This window comes from Procambarus clarkii, chromosome 49 (assembly GCF_040958095.1).
Source record: "Procambarus clarkii isolate CNS0578487 chromosome 49, FALCON_Pclarkii_2.0, whole genome shotgun sequence".
Taxonomy (NCBI): domain Eukaryota; kingdom Metazoa; phylum Arthropoda; class Malacostraca; order Decapoda; family Cambaridae; genus Procambarus; species Procambarus clarkii.
The window spans coordinates 5,802,616-5,823,840 of NC_091198.1; the positions used below are offsets into that span (position 1 = coordinate 5,802,616).

A 21,225-nucleotide genomic window follows, 5' to 3' on the forward strand; every position below is an offset into this window, starting at 1 on the left:
GCTGCTGTGTTGGTGACGTCTCGGGCTCATTTCGGGCGCAGGGAATTGTGGGTCGCACAGGTTTTTGGCCGCCCATCCATATGTGCGTCTGTTCTTGGGCGTTCTTGTTGCCTTGGGTCACAGGTTTGCGACCGGTTGTCTTGGCTTTGCGTTGCAGAGTTTGTGGCGGCCGCCTCCCGGGTTAGCCCTTTCTTTTCCTTCTCTTTGGGTATGAAGCTCCAGGGAGCCGTAGGGGCTCCCCACAGAAAACCAGCGTTGAATGTAATGAAACGCCATTTTCTGGGTGAGCCCCGGAGGCTCCCTGGAAACCCTCCCTCCCACCGGTCGGCGGTTTTTTCGCGTTGGTTGAAGCTTAGCTTCCGAACTGGAGCTTGGCAGCCGGCGCGGTAGGTCCGGGGCTCCCCCCTCCCCCTCCCGGGGTGGGGAGGGCTGCGCGGACGATCGGCGCGGCAGTAGAGTGTGATGTTTGCTTGTTTGCTTGTTTCCTTGGGATTGTAGGGAGTTTTCTACCTCTCTGTTCGGTTTTTGTTGTAGTTTCTTACCATGTGGGGTTTGTTTTGTTACGCCTACCTTTCTGGGTGCCTAACCCCGGTCGATGGCAGATAAGGAAAACCCCCAACCATATGGGGTTTTCCAGGGCCATTGCTCCCTGAAACCTCTCTGAAGGGGCCAGGTTCTGGCGCTGGTCCCTGGTAGGTCTGAACTCCTTAGCTAATGTCCCGGTCTAACATAACATACATTAGCCCGATAAGCTCCAGGGAGCCTCCGGGGCTCACCCAGAAAATGGCGTTTCATTACATTCAACGCTGGTTTTTTGTGCACAAAAAAAATATTTTGTATTGTCATCCACAGTTGTTATAATTAGTATAATATTTAGATGACAGGTTGGAATGTGATTGATACCAAGTGATAGATTACCAGGTCGTTGGCTTAGAATTGTTTACAGAAGTCCCTATCACCTGTACAACCCATTAATGTCTACAAGCAAGCATACATATTATGCCTGAGATGGTTTCCTTGTTCCCCTTTTCTGGGAAGACCATCCTAATAGCTCCTTGAGCTAAACTCTGGTTCAGCCAAAATTTAGACCAGGCCTCCAAGAGTTGAACTCTAGCAAGTGCATATTAATGAAGCTAAGTATGGGGAACAGAGGGCAAAACAAACATTTTGTCCTCTGGGAGCCAACAGGGTTCCCCACAGAAATCATTAAAGAACTGAAGCCCGTCGGCTGGGCCAGCACCCCCCTCCTCCCCCAATTAGGGAGGGAGGCTTTCTGATTTCCTAATATTATTCAGGAGATTATCCAATCTCCAAGAGATTGGTGGGAGTATCTCTTGTTGATAAGTTCTTGTTATCCAACCTGTCACTTTTCTTACAGCTGTGACAGCTTCTTTGTTGTGTTCTTTAAAAGTAAGGTCTTCCGACATCATTACGTCTAAATCTTCTATTCCTTGTTCTTTCAATAGGATGAATTGACACCATTTTATATGTGGTTTTGAATTTTATTTTTCCATAGTAATTTGTACTTATCCTCGGTAAACTTATTATTTTCAGTAGCCCATTGAAAAGACTCCATTAACATCAGATTCGAGGTTTGCTGTGTCCTCTATGTTGTCTATTTTTCTAGGAAAATCCTAGTGCCATCTGTAAAGGATGATACAGTACTATAACTTGTATTCTTGTCTGTCTGATATGAGGATGAGAAAAAAGTACCAGAGCAAGTACAGTACCTTCGGGGGGATTGAGCTTTTCATGTTGGATGATCTGGATTTTACTTTGTTGACTATTACATTCTGGGTTCTGTTCATTGGGAACTTAAAGATCCATCTCCCTACTTTGCCAATAATTCTGTTTGTGCACATTTTGTTTACAATAACAGTGGTCAGATTTATCAAAAGCTTTTGTGAAACCTGTGTATTATATCAGCATTTGGCTCTTCTTCCATGGCATCTAATGCCAAGTCATAGTGACCTAGCAATTCAGAGAGGCAGGGACACCCTGTCCTGAGCCAATGTAGCCTAGGGTTATGTAGACACTGATTCCATGTATTTTGTGATCTTACTTCTTAACGCGCTTTCAAAGATTTTTATGATGTTTGATGTTAGAGCCATTGGTCTATAATATTTTGCATCTGCTTTGCTACCTCCTTTGTGAAGTGGTGTGATCTCCACTGTCTTAAGTATGTCAGGGATGACACCAGTATCTTGGCTCCGTCTCCAAAAGATGTTAAGAGTCTGATTGTTTTCAGCAATTCTTTATGAATATAGAATTTCAGGAGTTAGGGCATGGTGCAGAATGCATGGGCATGCTGTCTATCGCTACTTCAAAGTCCAGTGGGGTTAGGGTAAAATGTGATGTATGGTTCTGCAATATATCTGCAAATGTGTTCAGGGGTGCACTGAAAATAACTATAATGCAACCTGCAACCCCAACCAACACAATATGTCACTTATTTCTTTGCTATCATCTGTGAAGGTTCCATCATCCTTGCACAAACAAGAAGCATCAGCATTCCAGAAGTCGTCCACACCTTACACTAGGTGTAAGGGTTCGTAATTGGCCATATGGAGACATCTATCAGATTCAGTCTTGACTGTTTTCACTTATCCATGCTTTCTAGCACTTCCATAAACAGATATTTGATATATCTGCACACTTACTTGATTTTCCTACCGTTACATTCTCCCAGCTTGGTGCCTTCTTTTGATATACTATACTTGCCCTCAGATTCATTTAAATATTCTCTTCACTATCATTCAACATGACCATGTCTTTATATCTTTATACAAGTTTTCCTTTTCTTTCTATCCTTTTAAAATTGCACATGATTCTTAGATTGTCTATTTCTGCTCCTTAATTTTTCATGCCATTCCACAGTAATACCTTGCATCCATATATAAATATACACACAGTCATTCTATGCAGCTATCATGCAGCCTTCTAGCCATATTTACTTTTTCTTCCTAACCAGGGTTTTCTTTGCTCCGCTTGCCTATGCATCACACAAAGGCACAGTATATAAACAGTTCAGCTGCATCTTCCACTCCATTCACCATAATTTCAATTTCCTTCTTTCTCCAACATTATTTTACCTGTGTTAACATGTTTTGATATACTGTTGCTTGGTTAACTTCATAATTACATCTACAAACTATAGTTCTACATTGATAGAAAACCAGTCATTCATTAAACCATGGATTTTTGCACATGCTCTACTTCCTATACACTCCCTTCCCCCAGAGTGTCACCTTGTCGTGGTGAAGGGGTTCGCTTACAACTCCCTGGGGCCATTGAGGGTTGCCTCTCCTGCCCCTCTCCGGGTGTTGTACGTGCTAAGGTACACACCCATAGGAATCTTGTTTGGGTCAACAGACGTCCTGCTGGAGGAGCTGCCCTTGGTGGATAGTTGGGTGTCCAGGCTAGGGTGAAAGGAAGAAAGAGGTCTTTGCACCAGTGTGAGAGAATGTATGATGCACTAGGACTTCCCTGTTAAAAAGGGAAACACCATTTGACACAACGCACCCTTTCCTGCACTGGCCAGTGCTCAGCCTCCCTAGTTGCCCTGGTAGGTGTTATTCCTTAGCTCTGAGACCCAGAATTTTGAAATTAATGCCATATGGACACTGAATTGATTTCTCTTACATAGACTCATGGGGTAGGCAACCAGGTTCCTGAGTCAGCTGGTGATTGGTGACCACCTGTGAGAAAGAACTTGATCTTTCTCACTCTTATTGTATACGTCCTGATGATTTACTCATCCATAAACACCTGGTTGATTCAATTAATACCCATATCAAGGGTATTGATACCCAGTCAAGGGTATCATTGACATGATACCCAGGTCAAGCCTAGCCCTGGGCCAGGCTTGGGGAGTAGAACAACTCCCAGAACACCATCCAGGAATGTCACTTTTAACCCCACCCAGACTAGTGCACATAGTTGCAGCCCCTTCTACTGATGATGCCAGGTAGTCTGCGGTAGGCAGCAGACTACTGATGATGCCAGGTAGTCTGCGGTAGGCAGCAGACTACTGATGATGCCAGGTAGTCTGCGGTAGGCAGCAGACTACCTGGCATCATTGCCCTGCATTGGTGAAACCTCACTTTGGATCTCCAAAAATGTCCGATTAACACTTTCGCTCACCCCGCGCGCCACCCCTCAACTGTGCAATATGGGACCCAGGGTGTCACGGGAGCGCGCGTAAATTCTGAAAAGTGTATACTCTCTTCAACTTTGTCACCTTAATTCTCATCCTACGAGATTAAATTTGGTATCATTGTGTTCGCAATAGAATTCTCTACAGCACTAAATGCATATAAACTCCAAACGCCCGGCTAATTACCCGCAGCAAACAGAGAAAGTGCGAACGAGTTACCCAGGAGCGCGCAAACGCGATAAAATGTTTTCACTATTTTCACTCTGGTCACCTCAATTTTTGTCCTAGGTCTTTCATTTTGGTCTCAATGGGTTCGCAATAGAATTCTCTAGAGGAACATTAGCATATAAAATATAAAACCTGGTCACGCTCCAACCGCCGACGAGTTGAAGACAGGCCACGCGTTAGCCACGAGTGAGCGCTCAGACGCCTTCCAGCTACACTCCCAATTCCCTCCCTTTTCAAGCCTTTCTTTCGCAATTTTCTTCCTGGAAGGGCCTTGTTCATGATCACTATCCATCGTGGAGTAAGGGTAGATAGTTTCTAAAGCCGCAGTAAGAAATATAGCCACGGAAAATAGCCGAAATATTCACACGTTTGAGATGCGAGGGGAGGCAACATTGGTCACAACAGTGGAGCGAAAACAATGGGCCCACAGCATGTGCCAAGCCACCTGAGGGCCACGAGGCTCAACAAAGAAAATGGGAAGACATCGGCGCACATTTTAAAACCAGTCCCAAAAAAATCGGATAAAAACCTGATTTTTGGCGATTATTTAAAGTGGATGACGCAATGCTGCGTCATCCCCGGTATTACCGACAGTAAACGGATGACGCAATGCTGCGTCATGCCCGGGCGAAAGTGTTAAATGCAAGCATTGGCAGTCATTCTCCTGCACCATATCATGACTGGAGATAGTGAGCTAAAAGACTGCCACGAGGATATTGTATATATTCTCAAGGCCCAAGGCCATTCTATCCTCTAGATTGATACGTTTACTCGACCCCCCTTGTATTTGTTGTCTTCAGCCTCTTTGGGTAGTCAAAATCACTTTTGATGGCAAGTCTCTTCCATCTTCTGTTATTGCATTCTTTAATTATTCTTAAATGATGCTCCATTCAGGAATACATCCCCTCTCCTCGCCTCTGATATAGGTGTTGGAAATTTGGATATGGTCTCTTGCATTACACTTCTGCTCTCTACCCTTCACCCCTTTCTCCATTTCACAACCATTTCCAGGCCTTAGCTCCCAATACCTCCACCAGTTCCATAGTTCCCCATCTTCTGCTCCACTCCATTCTGGCCCCAAGGATCTTCCTCACAGTTCACCACCCCTGTGTTTCCACCCTCCCTTCCCAGTCTTCTGGCTTTCAGTTCAGTGTTACTGCTCCACCTCCTCTCAATCTTGTTCCCTGTGGCCTTCTCCTCTTCTCCCTCTTCTCAATTTGGATTCTGCAAGTATCACAGCACAACTGATGTATTAGTGCTTTACAGGTCTACATTTGTTATGCCTTTGCTGTGAAGACCTCCATTGTTAGCCATCCTCTTTGGTCTGGAAAAAGGCTTATGACACACTTATCAGATATATGAGATATCATATTCTATCTCTACTATTGTTTTGGCCTACTTGGCAATCTCCCTCTCTTCCTTCAATGTTTCCACTCTAGACATTCATTTAAAGTGCAACTTGGTAGCACTTTCTTCTACTCTTTTTCAACAATACGAAGGTGTTCTTCAAGGTACTGTATTGTCCTGAGCACTGCTCTTTCCTGATTGCCGTCAATGGTTTTCCTTCCTGCCTTCTGGCATTTTCTCAGTCCTTTATGTCGATGATCTCGCCCTGTGCTGTTTGGGTGATGACTCGCCTTTCCTCTGTCAGCTTCAACTTGCAATTGATGCCGTGTCAGCCATGGTTTTAAATTCTCTTTTGACTAGACCTGTGCTGTGACTTTTACTCGGAAGCAGGTCATTCTTCATCCCTCGTTGTCACTCTATGATAGTCCCCTTCTGTATAAGGATTCTGCTAAACTTTTAGTGTTAATCTTCGACACTCATTCGTCTTGGTCTTCCCAAATATCCTACCTCTTGAGTTGAATGCTCTAAGGCCCTTAACTTACCTAAGGTCTTGTATCATACACCCTGGGGAGCTCATAGATGCACGCTGTTCTATCTGCACTCTTCTCTTGCACTATCTAACCTGAATCATGGCTGACCTGCCGTCTACTCTGCCTCTCCTTCAGTACTTCACCATCTTGATGCATCATGCTGCATCGTTCTGGGTTGTACCTCAGCTCTGGTGCCTTTTGTTCATCCCCTATCCAGAGCTTGTATGTTGAAACAGACGTCTTATCGCTCCAGGATCGTCGAGATCGTTACTGCCTTCATTACCTCCTGAGGTCTCTGAAACACACTCATTCTCGCCTTTGCCATGCTTTGGTTGTTGCCCCTCCAGTGGGCCCTGTTCCCTTTCCCCACCACATTCTTTTTGTTCGGATGTCTCTCTTACAAACCTCCTTCTCAGTTTGTGTTGACAATCTCTCTCCTCATGTTATTCCATACTTACCTCCTTGGCAGGGCCCACTTGTGAAGTTTTGCAAGTCTTGACCCATATGATTTCTACCCCTCCGTTTGTTCTGAAATGCCTTTTTTCTTCAGACTCACATTCTGTTGCCCTCTTCAAGGATGGATCCAAGTCTGCCGACGGTGTTGGATACTCTACTATCTTTCCAGACCAAACTTATATGTGCCACCTATCTCCGGAGGCTAGCATCTTCACTGCTGAACTGTGTGCTATCTTGTATGCTCTTCATCGATTGCTTTCCTGTGGTCAACGCTCCTGTGTCATAATGGTTGACTCGTAGTGCTCTCATGGCTTTGGAATCATTTAACCCTCATGTATATAATATATATATATATCCTGTGGTAGCAGAAATCCAATATTTTTAATCTCAAGCAGATTTAAGCAGGTTGAGTTCTATTGGAATTTCATTAAATAAGCATGTAGACACTGCCACTAAGGAGGCTATCCACACTTGTGCTATTTTCCTGCATAGGTGTTCCCTATTCTGATTTCTACCCAATTATCCATTTCTTAATCCGTGCCCGTTGGTAGGGTTGTTGGTCTTCTGTTACTTGTAACAAGCTGCGCACTCTTAAGGGTAGCCTGTCCTCTTTGCTATCCTTGGCCTTTCTCCTACTGCTGTAACTGATGGTGGGAAATGGCTGGCAAGGTTACATAGCCATACACTTTTTACTCACGGGCACTTAATAAGGGGCAGGGCTATGCTCCATTATCTGAAGTGCATTATCCCTCCTATGATTGTGCATATCCTTGTTGAATGTCCCAACTTCCTGGACATCCATGTGTCTTGCCTCCAGACTGTCTTTCGTAGCCTTTTGTCCTTCGATAGCATCCGTGGCGAATCAGATACCTTTGATATCTCTCGTCTTGTACATTTTTGTTCTCGCATTGGCATCCTTAGTGATATTTAGTGCCTGTTGATTATCCTGCAACTTTGATGATGCTACATAGTGTCCCTGGCCTTGTTTTGATAATTACTTCCTAAATAATTCCTACCCTAAAATGCTACATAGTCACCTTGGCTTGGTGCCTTCTTTTGATCATTACTTAAACTAAAATATGCATAACATTCCCAATGAGGTAATGTATAGTAATCTAAGCAAGTATTTGCTTATCTGTCATAATTCCAATAACATTGACTAAATATCAGTTACAGCACCAACCTCCAAAATGTTTATATCATTGCAGATATGATTTGGATATGTGAATGAATTCACCAATTCAGATTTTGAAATACAGTATTTGACCCATTTATCAATTATTTATAACCTTTCTTACAGCAAGTAAAAGAACACATCTTTGTGCATACTTGTACAAACTTAACATATAAGCTAATATAAAATAACAACAACTTTACAGGCATATGTATATTTAATGATGATTATAGACATATTGGAATTTAAATAGGATCTATAGTATAATATGCAGTCTCCGTGGTGTAGTGGTAAGACACTCGCCTGGCGTTCCGCGAGCGCTTTGTCATGGGTTCGTATCCTGGCCGGGGAGGATTTACTGGGCGCAATTCCTTAACTGTAGCCTCTGTTTAACGCAACAGTAAAATGTGTACTTGGATGAAAAAACGATTCTTCGCGGCAGGGGATCGTATTCCAGGGACCATAGGATTAAGGACTTGCCCGAAACGCTACGCGTACTAGTGGCTGTACAAGAATGTAACAACTCTTGTATATATCTCAAAAAAAAAAAAAAAAAAAAAAAATTGTCAGATCACATGTTCTATTAACCAAACTCATCAGTTTCTTGGGAGTACAATATCCAATGTCAGGTAGCCACCTAAAAACAATTTACTGGCTTTCCTGTATTTATATACCAGTCACATTCCTACAAAAACTGTACAAACCAAAAATGGTGCATTTTAAACTTAAAGGATACTATACATGGGGAAGAATAGTCTAGTCCAGAGATGGTTAAAAGCCCACTTTTTCACTATACCAATGTGAACATTTTGGTTCCCTTTGCTTTCCAGCAATAATTTCAACATATAATGAAGTCCGGAATACTTAGGATATGCACTATATAAATATAATTCAAAAAGTTGTTAAATATAAGAATGTATGGCATAAGTTATGTAATACATCAAAAAGCACCAAGCCAGGGAGACTATGTTGCACCAGAAAAGTTGCAAGGTATTCAAAAGGCGCTAAATATCACTAAAGATGCCAATATGAGAACAAAAGCAAAAGGCAAGTGATATCAAAGGATCTGATTCACCATGGATGCTAATGAGGGACAAATGACTGCAAGGGAAAGCCGGGAAGCATGACACACACATCCTGGAAAGTCTGGACATTTAACAAGGATATGCATGACTGTAAGAATGACAACTAGGAGCAGAGTGGTGCTCTATTAAGTGCCCATGAGTTAAACAGGTATGGCCAATACGTAATTTCGCCAGAGCCATTTTCCACCACCGGTTACGGTAGTAGGAGGAAGGCCAAGGGTACAGGCCACCCTTAAGAGCATGCAGATTGTTACTGGTAACAAGACCAATGACCTGCCAATAGGCATGGATTGAGGAATGAATGAATGAATGAATGGGTAGAAGTCGGTAAAATATATGCCTTTGATGGAAATAGGACAAATGCGGATAGTCTTCTTAGAGACAGCATCCGTAAACTCATTTAAGGTAATACTATAGCTGGGAACCCAGCAAAACTTGACTCTTAAATTTGCTGAAGATAAGAAATAGCCAATGTTGAATTTCAACTACCACAGGATGGAGAGGATTAAATGACTCCAGAGCCGCGAGGGTATTGCGGGAGTCAACTACAACAGTAAAGGCATGTTGACAGCAAGAAAGCAGTTGACGAAGTGCATATAAATTGTATAAAGTTCTGCCATTGAAGATGCTAGTTTCTAGGGGCAGGTAACACATACAGGTGTGGTCAGGAAATACAATGGAGTAACCTACACCATCAGCAGACTTGGATATCTGTAAAGACGGCAATGGAGTAGAAGCGTGAAAAAAAGGGTGCAAAGAAAAGGTGTTTCAGAACTGTAGGAGAGCCTTTACCATGTGGATCAAGATTTTGCAAAACTTTGGGATCCCCGCATGGGGGCAAGGATGAAATGACACGAGAAATATTGGAAACATGAACCGAGAGAGAATCTTGTAAACAAAACAACCGTACAGAAAGTTGATGAAAAGAAACAGAGCCCACAGAAGGGGTAACTGTCAAAGCAAGACAATAGCAAGATTGAGAATATTGTATGAACTGCACAAGGTAATGAAAAGTTGGCAACAGTAACATAACAAGTGACGATCCTGTAGAGACAGGACACTGGTTTCAACGTACAAACTCATAGTAGGGAACGAATGAAGTGCACTTTATTCTGGAGCAGAGATGTAACCCAGTATGGTGCAGAACATCAAGACAATGAAGAGTTGGAGAGGCAGATGAGTAAGCAGGACAGCCATAAGAGAGTTTAGACAGCATGAGAGAGAAATGTATATAGTGTGTGTGTGTGTGTGTGTTGGCTCCCCAGAACGTATGGTACAAGACCTCGAGTAAGTCAAGGTCATTTGAGCACAACTCAAAGATAAGATATATGGGGTGACCAAGATAAAAGGGAAAAAACACCAAAAGTTTTGCAGAATCTTTTTTATATAAAGAGGATTACAATAGAGCTACAAAGGGGGATGAAGAACGACCTGCTTCCGAGTAAATGTTATAGCACAATGATTAGTGCCCAGGACAACATGGCATCAATTGCAAGTTGAAGCTGATGAGATAGGTGACAAGGTCCCAGAGTTGGCCGGTGATGGAAGGTCAAGACCAGGATCATTTATTGACTCAACAAACCCTTTTAGCTCCACTCCCTCGTCGCCTGGAGTGGCTCTGTCTTTTGTGATAACAGTACAGTACATTTTAATCCTCCCTTCCCCCCTTATACGGGAGATAGCTCAGCGCCATACCCCCTGCACTCGAATGTGCACCATTTCACCAAACTCTTCTACGTTCCAGGATTTGTTTGGTCCTGCCAGGTGGACTAGATATTTTGATCTTTCTCACATTGATCATACATGTTCATAAAAAGGACTTGCACTGCAAGTCCTTTTTGCAAGTCCTTGCAAGTTACTGGTTCCTTTGATTTATACATCCATAAACACATGGATGATTCAGCTGATATCCATGTCACTTAACTCCTTCCGGACTGGCACACGTGTAGGTCCAACCCCTTCGCAGGCGGCAGCAGATTACCTGACAGTATTATCTTGCGTTGGCGAGACCTCCAAACTGGGGTCTCACGGCGGGTTTGTGCCTATTAAACTGGGCATTTTCAGAGACCCCAAACTGGGGGTCTCTGAAAATGCCCAGTTTAATGCCAGCATTGACACAGCAATGTTGCTCCTGGAGATAGAGCACTAGAAGACTGCCACAAGGATATTAACATATTCTCCAGGACCTAGATTCAGGAAGCTCTGTGTATTTCTTCATAAGTGGGTTTGCTACGAAGGTTCCTAAGTGCACCCTAAGAAGATGCTTAGGTGCGATTCAATAAGGTATGCTTAGGAAGAAAATTGTTGGTTCACCTTGCGTGCCGATAGAGGTCACTACTGTGTTTCGTTTGGCCAATCAGAGAGCAGCAACATTCTTCATATTGAAGATTTGGCGCTGGCTTATCGGAGCTCTACTGCCTCCTATTTACGTCGAATTTTCTTATAAAATTAGTATATTTCGAAGTAAAACAATGTTTTTTCAACTTCTACAGCCAGCACCGACAATGTAGTAAACAAATATGTTACATTTGTTGTTTACCTACGTAATTCTAAGAGATACTGTGTAGCTGTCCTTGTTGCTCGGAAGATGCGCTGACAATTATTGCATATATTTACTGAATTTACCCAAGGGCCACTAACTATCTAGTGACCTCGAAGAGGACAGAAAGCCGGCGGCTTGTTAAAGGGCCCGCCAATTGTCTTAATGATATTTTTTAGCTGGAATTTGGCATTTACGGCTTCAGCGGGTAGGCGGTTCCATGGGTTTATAGCCCTCTTGGTGGAAAAAAAACACCTGTTTTCAGTCCTACTTGAGAGAACATACTCTCCAACACTATATCTGTGATTGTCCTGTTATCAGTGACTTCATACCAAATGGTATGAGGTATTTTGAGCTCTGTAATTACTTCATACACTCAGGAATATTGGAAGATATTCTTGTGCTGCACCCAGATTTTGCCAGTGGAGGCTAATAGATCAGCATTAAGTATTTTGTTGTCCTTTATACAGAATAGGGAAGCAGCACATTGCTGTGTATACCTAAACATGTTTAAAAATACATTGTTTGAGAGGAGTTTTGTAGAAACTGGTAAGAGTAATTATAATATAATGTTTCCATGATTCAGTGCTTACCTCTTGTGAAAATTGCTTAGAGTTGTTTAGTCAGAGTTGATTTGTTTTTTGTATTGAGGCTGGTATTTTCTAAATTGATTCCATGTACAGTATGTCTAACCATCCTGTGAGATGGGAGTATTAGATAAACTTATAGCTAGTTTTTTATCTACACTGTGTAATATTCCATATAGAATAGGGTAGCAGCACATTGCTGTGTATACCTAATCTTCTTAATAAAAAAAATCAGTAATAAAGATTTTAAATTATAGTTTGTATTATTACAAATACAGTACTGTATTATCCTTATTAAATCATGTTGACCATGGATCATTAAGATCTCATGTTGATATGTAGTACAAGTCATATTTCTTTTGAACTGCTAATCCATGCTAATCATTCATTAAATTGTGCATTATGTCTCAATTTTTCACTTCCTTGGATATACTGTACAGTACAAAAAGATAGGATAAAAATAAACCAGTAATATTTATTTCATTATATTTTTCATATAAATAACTGCATCAATATTTTTACAGCTGACAGGATTTGTTTTTCCATACAGGTGCATTATTTGTTAAAAAAAATTTGGTTTATTGTTACACACAATGGTGCTACATAGCCTTCCCAGCTTGGTGCCTTCTTTTAACACTTACCGATTAAAAAATAAATAATAAATACATTTTATTCAGGAAAAGTACATACAGTTGATTTACAAACATAATGTTGGATTTATAGGCAGAGCTAGTACATACAATACCTAAAGCCACTAATACTCATAGCATTTCGGGCAAGGTGTGGGGGGAAAAAAACACAGACTAAAACTTAATAGTAATCGGGATTAGGTATAAATTGTGTTGAAAGAAGGAATAAAAAGAAAAGAAAAAAACAAAAAGGGGGTTAACATAGCATAAATCAGCAATTGCACATGTTGGTGAACAGCGTTGTTTAAAAAATAGCAAGACGGGTTGACATTTAGGAGGTAAGTTAGGTTACATGGAGTTAATTAGGCAGTACTTGGTTTAACTCTTAAACTGGTTGAGAGAGGTACAGCCTTTGACATGATTCGGGAGGTCATTCCACATTCTGGGTCCCTTGATTTGTAGAGCACTTCTAGTTTGGTTACACACAGCCAAATTGAGTAACAGGAAGAGGTCTTGGACACAAATTTGTTCCATGCTAAATGTAGAGGAATCAGCTGAGTATTCCTCAAATAAAATAAGTTGCCTCAGCTTATAAGGTAAATAAAATAAGCATTTCTCAAATAAGTAGCTGCCTCACCTCACTTGCCTTACTGCTACATAGCCTTCCCGGCATGGTGCCTTCTTTTGATAATTACTTGTTCCACACCCAAATTGTATAACAGGAAGAGGTCTTGGACCCCTACTTCCCTCTCTCTTTTTTAATAATCTATATAGTCATAATTATAGCTTTAAGTATTCAAGGAATAAAGTTTTTGACATTTTTACCCTTTTCCTTACCTAACATCATTTGTGCAGCATATTTTTATTTTATGTCTCACCCAGATTTAATTTCAAAATAAAACCAAACTAAATAAATTAGAAATGGGTATGTATAGCTAAGGTACACCCTTACTACTAGGTGAACAGGGGCATTTGGTGATAGTAAATGATCCCATCAGGCAGGGCTCATCACCTTCTCTCATATTTCATGTTCACCAGTGTTTATTTACTTAATAACTACTGGTATAATATCTTGCTATTATAAAACTAATTCTACTATCATCAAACACATATTTACTTCAAGTTTCAAGCAGAGAATGCATATATAACTAACACGAAGGATTCCTCTTCACTAGATTAACCAGCTATAATATTTTGGTCATGTTCCAATATCATAAATCGATCCCAGTGTTATGTAGTAGAGAAAAAATGACTTATATCCAGTTTACGTAAAGCTACGAGTGGTCGAAACCACACTTAAATCCCGGAATGAACTTACGAAGGTTTTTCCACTTAGGGTAGCTAATTGAATACGGACGTAGCCGCCATGAAGGCGCTAAGACGGAAAACGCTCTTAGCTAAGAGGAAAAACCTTCGTAAGTACCTTCCTGATTCCGGCCCCTGGTGGAGATCACAGGCTGTACAATACTGATAAATTATGTAATTCACAGAGATACGTTGATAAATATTAATGTTTTATATTTTATTAAAAATACAGATATATACTTTGTTTCATACGTTAAATGTAACAATATTTCAGTATATATTATATAAGCATAGTACTGTATATATAATTCAGTATATACAATATATAATAAGAGTGTCAGACCACGGAGGAAGAATTGAAACAGGAATTTCCTTTAGTACTTTCTTATATTAATACATCTTCAGAGCGAACCATTCCTTCTGAAGATGTATTAATATACGAAAGTACTTAGAGCATTCTATTGTGGTTTTAATATTGAACAATTATACATATACGAAACAGACAAATCTGGTGTCCGAAATAGTAAAAATATTAGTGTGCGATGTGATCAATGTAAGGGGGATATTGGGTGTGCCTCGTATCCCCTACAACAACAAGAAGTTCGAGAGCGATGAGGCCGCCACCTACTAGCTTCAGGATGTCGTCGAATCTAAATCAACAATATACTACCGCCGCTACTTTCTCGGAAACGTAAGTACCTGCCGCTTTACTTCTCTCACCCTGCCTAGCCTGGCCTGGCCTGACCTGGCCTAGCCAGACCTGACCAGACCTGACCTGGCCTAGCCTTACCTAGCCTAGTCTGACCTGGCCTAGCCTTACCCAACACTAATCACCACACGTGACAGCCCAAACGAATCGCAAATAAGTACACGTAACAAGTCATATGCCCGGACACTTTCACCTTGGGGACTGAGTGGTAACTATTGTATAGAAGAGCCGGCTCCCTGAGAGTGGTAAGAGGGCGTGATAAGAGGCTAACGTGTGGTCTTGAAGGAAGTCGATAAAGCAGACAATTTTCAAAAGGAAGGGCAGCATAACGAGCAGACAGGAATGGACAGATAGTCGGTTATCCCATAATGTGTAATACGCCCCGCACAGCATGGGTGGAGTGGGGGGGGGGGTTGTAGCAGGGCACAGTATGGTGATGGTGCGGGTGAAGTACACACCCACTGAATTCCTGCCATCAATAATTGTTTTCATAACCATTAGAACAATGGCATCCCTCCAGCCACCATCCTTCCACTGACCCCCTCCTCTGGTCCTCCACCTCAGACAATAACCCCCCACACCCCCTCTCCCTTCCAGACATCAGCATGTCAAAATCAGTACCATAATGTGTTTAAACTATTTAAACTAAGTCATTGTGTATCTCAAGGTATCTTAATTCATTTGAAAGTGTACATGTGCATTCGTTCATATACTCGCCTAATTGTGCTTGCTGGGGTTGAGCTCTGGCTCTTTAGTTCCACCTCTCAACCGTCAATCAACAGGTGTACAGGTTTCTGAGCCTATTGGGCTCTACACTTGAACCTGTGTATGGAGTCAGCCTCCACCACATCACTTACTAATGCATTCCATTAGATATAATCATATATGATTACACATAATCATAATCATTCCATACACATAATCATATATGTGTACGTCAACGTATACATACATGCGTATATATACCTCATATTAAAATACTGATAAACGAATGACCATGAACAAATTAATTTATAATTGTAGCATTATATATAATTTTAATAGACTAATTACGTGTTTATACATTTGAATGGTCCAGACAGGTGGCCAGCCTTGGACATATACACTTCTGGTAGGCACAATGACCTCATGTTAGACCCTTGATAGATTATGTGAGAGAGAGAGAGAGCTGGGGCAGGGAGGTGCGTGCCCCAGGGAGATAATCCATGCCTATGCCCCGCCTCGAGGTCAGTTCTCGAGTCACACCAAGAATAACAATCGAGCAAGTTGTCCTGACCAGGATGTGGCATATTAGGGAGGGTTGAGGAATAGGAAGCCTGTGTGATAGGGCTCTTGGCAAGCAGCTCTCCCTCAGTCTACCTATCTGTATGGAAGAAATGTATCTAGGCCCTCCTCCCCCCTGCCTATTCTCTCTCCCCCACCTTTCTTCTTTCATTTCCTCCCTCCTTCCCTTCCCCTCACTGGTGAGAGAGTAGGAGTGTGAGAGTGGTTAGAGAACTCGTAGTTCTCACGCTCGTGAAATTGTCTGCGACCCTGGAGGAGTAGAGCGGAGGGGGGGGTGAAAGTAGGTGACAATGGAGGAGTGGAGGGGAGCATTATATGCAGTGAACGTAGGTGTCTATGGAAGAGTACATCATAGAGGAGGGTGAAAGGAAGGTGACGATGGAGGAGGAGAAGGGAGGGGGTGTGAAGGTAGGTGATGATGGAGGAGTAGAGGGGAGGAGTGGGGCAAAGGTAGGTGTCTATGGAAGAGTACATCATAGAGGGGGGTGAAGGTAGGTGGCGATGGAGTAGAGCAAAAGGGGTGGGGGTTGAAAGTAATCCTGAGTTTAATTTTTTAGTTATATATAGTGACACCTCGGCTTACGAATGAATATTTATGAACTTTTTGGGTTACGAGCCTAATTTCTTCGAAAAATTTGAATCGGGTTACAAACTTTGCCTCGGGAAAGGAGTTTGTTGATATACGTATGGGCTGACCTAGCGCGTGGTGGCATGGTGATCGCGCCTCAGTTTACCAGTGTCTCCTGCCTAGTAAGTATCGCGCCTGAATTCTTTGTAAAGCATTACATTTGTTTTGGGATTTTGGGCTATTTGAACATAAAATTTGTTATGATATATCTTGCCATGAGTCCCAAGAAAGCCAGTGGTAAGGTTCAAGCCAAGAAAACACATGTGAGAATGACCATAGAGGAAAAACAAGAGAGCATTCATAAACATCAAAATGGTGCACAGGTTGTTGAACTAGCTAGGCAGTACAACAAATCTATGTCAACAATATGCACTGTACTTGCTAAGAAAAAGGACATTATGAGCATTAAAGTGGCAAAAGGCATATCAACAATCCCGAAACAAAGAACACAAACACTTGAGGATGTTAAAAAGTTTTTATTAATTTGGATACACAACAAGGAGTTAGCAGGTGATAGCATTTCAGAGGCCATCATTTGTGAGAAACCAAGGCATTTGCATGAAGACCTTTTAAAGAAAACCCCTGGAACGAGGGGGGGGAAAAGATGAATCAAGTTTGAAAATGTGAAAAGTTTGTGTGACAATAGAGCCTCGTGGAAAACTTTTGCTGTGGTCATTACCTGGTGGAATGCACCCAGGATGGAGTATTAGGGCTATACATCTTTTAAATCATAAAAGTAATAAACATTTCCCATCAACCTTACAAACAATATTAACCTATTTTCATGTATTTCCCCCATGTGCATTTTAACAAAGTTGCTAAATTGCCTTTATCATATTGTAAAATTTCAATTACAGTACTGTATGTATAATTTTGCTAGTATAAATGGACTGAATATTCTGAAATTGCTATTAATTTTACAATTTCAGATTCAAAGGTGGTCTGGACACCCAATTTGGTCAGACAGGTGAAGAGAGCATTTAGGATAGTTCGAAGAGATGAAGATGGATCGCAATTGTGTTCGAAGAGGCAAACGCCCCCCTTTGCTCCTGACATTATGTTCAGCCATTGACCTCTGCACACCTAACACAAGGTAGGTTGAAAACTCCTCCTTCATGTCATTGGTTCATTAGCCAGAAACTTAGGGCTCATGTAGGAATATCCCTAAAAAAAAAAAAGTGGCCCCAACAATGCATCCTCCAAGTCTGGAGGATGAGCAGGAGCATTGTCGAGAAGCAGGACCTTGAGTGTCAAACTTTTCTCTTGCAGATATTTTTTGATGGCAGGGCAAACCACTCCACATCACAGTTTTTCTGCACGTTATATATTTTTTAAAACTCTTGGATTTTCGGAATGATACACGAGCAAGGGTTTAATTTTCAAATCGCCACACAGCACAAGAGTTAGCCTATCCTGACACAAGTTAGCCCAAGTTAGCTTGTGTCCGGGCAGTGACGTCTCCTCTTGGGTAATGTATGTCCTCTTCGGCTATTTTTTCCAGAATAGCTATGTCTCCTCACAATTAAACACTTGTTGTGGAATGTATCCATCAATACAGCACAGTGTATCTACAAAATTTTAATTTTTTACTTATATATAGTGTCACCTCGGCTTACGAATGAATATTTATGAACTTTTCGGGTTACGAGCCTAATTTCTTCGAAAAATTTGAATCGGGTTACAAACTTTGCCTCGGGAAATGAGTTTGTTGATATGCGTATGGGCTGACCTAGCGCGTGGTGGCATGGTGATCGCACCTCACTTTACCAGTGTCTCCTGCCTAGTAACTATCGCGTCTGAATTCTTTATAAAGCATTACATTTGTTTTGGGATTTTTGGCTATTTGAACATAAAATTTGTTACTATATATCTTGCCATGAGTCCCAAGAAAGCCAGTGGTAAGGTTCAAGCCAAGAAAACACATGTGAGAATGACCATAGAGGAAAAACAAGAGAGCATTCATAAACGTCAAAATGGTGCAGAGGTTGTTGAACTAGCTAGGCAGTACAACAAATCTATGTCAACAATATGCACTGTACTTGCTAAGAAAAAGGACATTATGAGCATTAAAGTGGCAAAAGGCATATCAACAATCCCGAAACAAAGAACACAAACACTTGAGGATGTTGAAAAGTTTTTATTAATTTGGATACACAACAAAGAGTTAGCAGGTGATAGCATTTCAGAGGCCATCATTTGTGAGAAACCAAGGCATTTGCATGAAGACCTTTTAAAGAAAACCCCTGGAACGAGGGGGAAAAAGATGAATCAAGTTTGAAAATGTGAAAAGTTTGTGTGACAATAGAGCCTCGTGGAAAACATTTGCTGTGGTCATTACCTGGTGGAATGCACCCAGGATGGAGTATTAGGGCTATACATCTTTTAAATCATAAAAGTAATAAACATTTCCCATCAACCTTACAAACCATATTAACCTATTTTCATGTATTTCCCCCATGTGCATTTTAACAAAGTTACTAAATTGCCTTTATCATTCTGTAAAATTTCAATTACAGTATACTGTATATAATTTTGTTAGTATAAATGGACTGAATATTCTGAAATCACTATTAATTTTACAATTTCAGATTCAAAGGTGGTCTGGACACCCAATTTGGTCAGACAGGTGAAGAGATCATTTAGGATAGTTCGAAGAGATGAAGATGGTCACAATTGTGTTTGAAGAGGCAAACGCCCCCCTTTGCTCCTGACATTATGTTCAGCCTATTGACCCCTGCACACCTAACACAAGGTAGGTTGAAAACTCCTCCTTCATGTCATTGGTTCATTAGCCAGAAACTTAGGGCCCATGCAGGAATATCCCTAAAAAAAAAAAGTGGCCCCAACAATGCATCCTCCAAGTCTGGAGGATGAGCAGGAGCATTGTCGAGAAGCAGGCCCTTTAGTGTCAAACTTTTCTCTTGCAGATATTTTTTGATGGCAGGGCAAACCACTCTACATCACAGTTTTTCTGCACGTTATATATTTTTTAAAACTCTTGGATTTTCGGAATGATACACGAGCAAGGGTTTAATTTTCAAATCGCCACACAGCACAAGAGTTAGCCTATCCTGACACAAGTTAGCCCAAGTTAGCTTGTGTCCGGGCAGTGACGTCTCCTCTTGGGTAATGTATGTCCTCTTCGGCAATTTTTTCCAGAATAGCCATGTCTCCTCACAATTAAACACTTGTTGTGGAATATATCCATCAATACAGTATCTACAAAATCTTTAAAATCACGAACAAATCTTTCAGCCCCTACTTTGTCTGAGCTGGCACCCTCACCATGTCTCACAACACTATGAATACCACGTCTTTTTTCAAAATTTCTCAAACCATCCCCTACTCACCTTAAACTCTTTCGTATCTGCAAAACTCGTTCTAGGGGTTTTCTTTATAAGATCTTGCATGAAGATTTCATTGTTGACCAAACCACACACTGGAAATTGAATAGACGACATTTTGATCCGTCTTGGACCATTATAAAGTCGATTGTGATGAGATGAGGGAAGCAAGAGCATTAAGTAGGCAAGAGAGAGAGGTGAGGAGATGGCAAGTATGTACGTATGTACATGAATAAAACATGTACATACTTATACATAACGTGTGTAAATAGTGTAATAAACACAATGACAGTATTTTGGGAGGAGGAATGTTGGCGAGTAATGTGTTGGAGGAGGGAGGGAGGACTGGCAGGGTGTGGCAGCTCACTCATGTTTTTTGGGCTCACCATACCAACATAGTGGATCGTTATGGTGAATACATACGTAGATGGGTATATACAATGTGTGTATATAGTGTAATAACAGCAAAAACACTGTTTGATTGTAGAATATGTCGCATATATGAGGCCCATAATTTTGAGCATAGCGATGTTCTATACTGTACTTTGAATTATATAAATTCCACAAATTACACACTTTTAAATAATATTACAGCAAAAAAAAAAGAAGAAATGAATGAGAAACTTCAAAATAATTGCGCAACATTTTATTCGCAGCAACTGCCGTCGCACGGGGTGGCGGGGCCGACAGACCCCCATCGCTCCAACGCTCAGCGCCCATAATTTGCTCAACTTCCCAGCTCCATCGCAGCTAAAGTAAGTCACATACAATATTTTTTGTTAAGTTTCCCCGTGATCAGACTCTGCATTTTAACAATATAAGAAGAGAAAAAAAAATTTTGGAAAGAATTTATTTCTTGTGCACCAGGGTGTTATTTGGAGACAGAGCAGTTCAGTGGTTAACTACTAAATTTTTTTTTCTCCCACACACGCACCCCCCTAGGAAGCAGCCTGTAACAGCTAACTCCCAGATACCTATTTACTGTTAGGTAACAGGGGTCATCCCCTTTTGTACAAAGAATCTGCTAAAGCTTTTAGGGCTAATCTTTGACACTCGTTTGTCTTTGTCGCCCCATATTTTTTACGTTCGAGTTGAATGCTCTAAGGCCCTTAACTAACTTTAGGTCATGTCCCATACTTCTTGGGGAGCTAATCGACACTGCTCCTCTCTTTACATTCCTCTCTCGTTCTGTCTAAACTCGATTATGGCCCTGTTTACTCGTCT

At 41.3% G+C, this 21,225-nt stretch overlaps 1 protein-coding gene across 4 annotated transcripts in view; it reads left to right on the forward strand.

Annotated features, from left to right (window-relative positions):
• Positions 1–21,225, forward strand: part of LOC123763261 (ribosome biogenesis protein BMS1 homolog) — a 113,125-nt gene that overhangs the window by 84,631 nt on the left and 7,269 nt on the right. Inside the window, exons 22-24 of one of the 4 annotated variants that reach the window (XM_069302934.1) lie at positions 17,587–17,750; positions 19,246–19,409; positions 20,658–20,756. The gene's annotated coding sequence lies outside the window, so the exon portion shown is untranslated. The remainder of the gene's footprint in view (positions 1–17,586; positions 17,751–19,245; positions 19,410–20,657; positions 20,757–21,225) is intronic. The other 3 variants (XM_069302935.1, XM_069302936.1, XM_045750372.2) reach the window with 3 other exon arrangements.